We start from the raw sequence: 4,041 nt of genomic DNA on the forward strand, positions 1-4,041 counted from the left end.
ATATTAAGGATTGGTATGTCTTCTTGATTTAGTGTCCCCTTAATCATTATGAAATGACCATTTTTGTGTCTGAGTACTTTTGCTGTCTTGTAGTCAGCATTATCAGATATGAGTATTGCTATGCCTGCTTTTTTTTGGATGTTATTTGCTTGGAGTATTGTTTTCCAGCTTTTCACTTTGAATTTGTTTTTATCCTTGTTGCTTAGATGAGTTTCTTGTAGGCAGCATACAGTTGGATTTTCTTTTTTAATCCATTCTGCTACTCTGTGCCTTTTTATTGGTGATTTTAATCCATTTACATTTAGTGTAACTATTGACACTTGTGGGTTCCCTATTGCCATTTTATACATTGCTTTCTGTCAGTTTTGTGTCTTGTTTGATTCTTCTCTTTTGTTTTTTTATTCTTTGGGTTTTTTTGGTTGTATTCCATACTTCTTTCCTCTTTGCTATCTTTTTTAAATCATGTGCTTCTGTGGTGGTTTTTTCAAGGGTGGTTACCATTAAGTAATGAAAAGGGTTCCTACCATGTTCATTGTAATGCATTATCTTGTGAATACTTCTGTACTCCAACGTCCTTTGCTACTGTTAATTTCCATCCTTTCTCCCTTTTCTTGTTTTTTTTTTTTTTTTTTTTTTTTTTTTTTTATAATTTTATTTTTTTAATGGGGTGACATCAATAAATCAGGATACATAAATTCAAAGATAACAAGTCCAGGTTATCTTGTCATTCAATTATGTTGCATACCCACCACCCAAAGTCAGATTGTCCTCTGTCACCTTCTATCTTGTTTTCTTTGTGCCCCTCCCCACCCCCTATCCCTCTCCCATTTCCCCCTCCCCCCCGTAACCACCACACTCTTGTCAATGTCTCTTAGTTTCAGTATTATATCCCACCTACGTATAGAATAATACAGTTCCTGTTTTTTTCTGATTTACTTATTTCGCTTCGTATCATGTTATCAAGATCCCACCATTTTGCTGTAAATGTTCCGATGTCATCATTTCTTATGGCTGAGTATTATTCCATAGTGTATATGTGCCACATCTTCTTTATCCAGTCATCTATTGATGGGCTTTTTGGTTGTTTCCATGTCCTGGCCACTGTGAACAATGCTGCAATAAACATGGGGCTGCATGTGTCTTTACGTATCAATGTTTCTGAGTTTTGGGGATATATACCCAGTAGAGGGATTGCTGGGTCATAAGGTAGTTCTTTTTGCAGTTTTTTGAGGAACCACCATACTTTCTTCCATAATGGTTGTACTACTTTACATTCCCACCAACAGTGGATGAGGGTTCCTTTTTCTCCACAGCCTCTCCAACATTTGCTATTACCTGACTTGCTAATAACAGCTAATCGAACAGGTGTGAGGTGGTATCTCATTGCCGTTTTGATTTGCATTTCTCTAATAGCTAAAGAAGATGAGCATCTTTTCATATATCTGTTGGCCATTTGTATTTGTTCCTGGGAGAAGTGTCTATTCATATCCTCTTCCCATTTTTTTATTGGATTGTTTGTTTGTTTGTTGTTGAGTTTTATGAGTTCTTTGTATAGTTTGGATATTAGGCCCTTATCTGAGCTGTTGTTTGAAAATATCATTTCCTATTTAGTTGGCTTTCTGTTTATTTTGTTATCAGTTTCTCTTGCTGAGCAAAAACTTCTTAGTCTGATGTAGTCCCATTCATTAATTTTTGCCTTCACTTCTCTTGCCTGTGGAGTCAAATTCATAAAATGCTCTTTAAAACCCAGGTCCATGAGTTGAGTACCTATGTCTTCTTCTATGTACTTAATTGTTTCAGGTCTTATGTTTAGATCTTTGATCCATTTTGAGTTAATTTTTGTACAGGGAGAGAGACTGTAGTCCAGTTTCATTCTTTTGCATGTGGCTTTCCAGTTTTCCCAGCACCATTTATTGAAGAGGCTTTCTTTTCTCCATTGTGTGTTGTTGGCCCCTTTATCAAAAATTATTTGACTATATATATGTGGTTTTATTTCTGGACTTTCTATTCTGTTCCATTGGTCTGAGTGTCTATTTTTCTGCCAATACCATGCTGTTTTGATTGTCGTGGCCCTATAATAGAGTTTGAAGTCAGGTATTGTTATGCCCCCAGCTTCATTCTTTTTCTTTAGGATTGCTTTGGCTATTCGGGGTTTTTTATAGTTCCATATAAATCTGATGATTTTTTGCTCTATTTCTTTAAAAAAAGTCATTGGAATTTTGATGGGAATTGCATTAAATTTGTATATTGCTTTGGGTAATATAGCCATCTTGATTATATTTATTCTTCCTAGCCAAGAACAAGGTATATTCTTCCATCTCATTATATCTTTTTCGATTTCCCTTAACAATGGTTTATAGTTTTCATTATATAATTCCTTTACATTCTTTGTTATGTTTATTCCTAAGTATTTTATTTTTTTTGTTGCAATCGTGAAGGGGATTATTCTTTTGAGTTCCTTCTCAGTTGTTTCATTGTTGGCATATAGAAAGGCTATTGACTTCTGTATGTTAATTTTGTATCCTGCGACCTTACTGTATTGGCTTATTGTTTCTAGTAGTCTTTTTGTCGATTCTTTGGGGTTTGCGATGTATAGGATCATATCATCTGCAAAAAGTGATACCTTTACTTCTTCTTTTCCGATATGGATGCCTTTTATTTCTTTGTCTTGTCTGATTGCTGTGGCGAGAACCTCTAGTACCACATTAAATAAGAGTGGAGAGAGTGGACAACCCTGTCTTGTTCCTGATTTAATGGGGAAAGCTTTCAGTTTAGTGCCATTTAATATGATGTTAGCTGATGGTTTATCATATATGGCCTTTATCATGTTGAGATATTTTCCTTCTATACCCATTTTGTTGAGAGTCTTAAACATAAAATTGTGTTGTAATATATCGAAAGCCTTTTCTGCGTCTATTGATAAGATCATGTGGTTTTTGTTCTTTGTTTTGTTGATATGGTGTATTACATTAACCGTTTTACGTATGTTGAACCATCCTTGAGATTCTGGGATGAATCCCACTTGATCATGATGTATTATTTTTTTAATATGTTGTTGTATTCGATTTGCTAGTATTTTGTTTAGTATTTTAGCATCTGTATTCATTAGAGATATTGGTCTGTAGTTTTCTTTTTTTGTGCCATCCTTGCCTGGTTTTGGTATGAGGGTTATGTTGGCCTCATAAAATGTGTTTGGAAGTATTGCTTCTTCTTCAATTTTTTGGAAGACTTTGAGTAGAATAGGAACCAAGTCTTCTTTGAATGTTTGATAAAATTCGCTGGTATACCCGTCAGGGCCTGGACTTTTATTTTTGGGGAGGTTTTTAATGGTTTTTTCTATTTCTTCTCTACTGATAGTTTTGTTTAGGCTTTCTGCTTCTTCTTGACTCAGTCTAGGAAGGTTGTACTTTTCTAGGAATTTATCCATTTCTTCTAGGTTGTTGAATTTAGTGGCATAAAGTTTTTCATAGTATTCTACAATAATTCTTTGTATATCTACAGTGTCCGTGGTGATTTCTCCTCTTTCATTTTGGATTTTGTTTATATGAGTTCTTTCTCTTTTTTCCTTGGTAAGTCTTGCCAAGGGTTTGTCAATTTTGTTGATCTTTTCAAAGAACCAGCTCCTTGTTCTATTAATTTTTTCTATAGTTTTTCTGTTCTCTAATTCATTTATTTCTGCTCTGATTTTTATTATTTCCTTTCTTCGGCTGGTTTTGGGTTGTCTTTGTTCTTCTTTTTCTAGTTCCTTAAGGTGGGAAGTTAAGTGGTTCACTTGGGCTCTCTCTTGTTTGTTCATATATGCCTGAAGCGATATGAACTTCCCTCTTATCACTGCTTTTGCTGCATCCCATAGATTCTGATATGTTGTATTGTCATTTTCATTAGTCTGTATATATCTTTTGATCTCTGCACTTATTTCTTCTTTGACCCATTCATTTTTTAAAAGTATGTTGTTTAGTTTCCACATTTTTGTGGGATTTTTTTCCTCTTTTTTGCAGTTGAATTCTAGTTTCAAGGCTTTATGATCAGAAAATATGCTTG

Source organism: Saccopteryx bilineata, chromosome 5 (assembly GCF_036850765.1).
Source record: "Saccopteryx bilineata isolate mSacBil1 chromosome 5, mSacBil1_pri_phased_curated, whole genome shotgun sequence".
NCBI lineage: Eukaryota > Metazoa > Chordata > Mammalia > Chiroptera > Emballonuridae > Saccopteryx > Saccopteryx bilineata.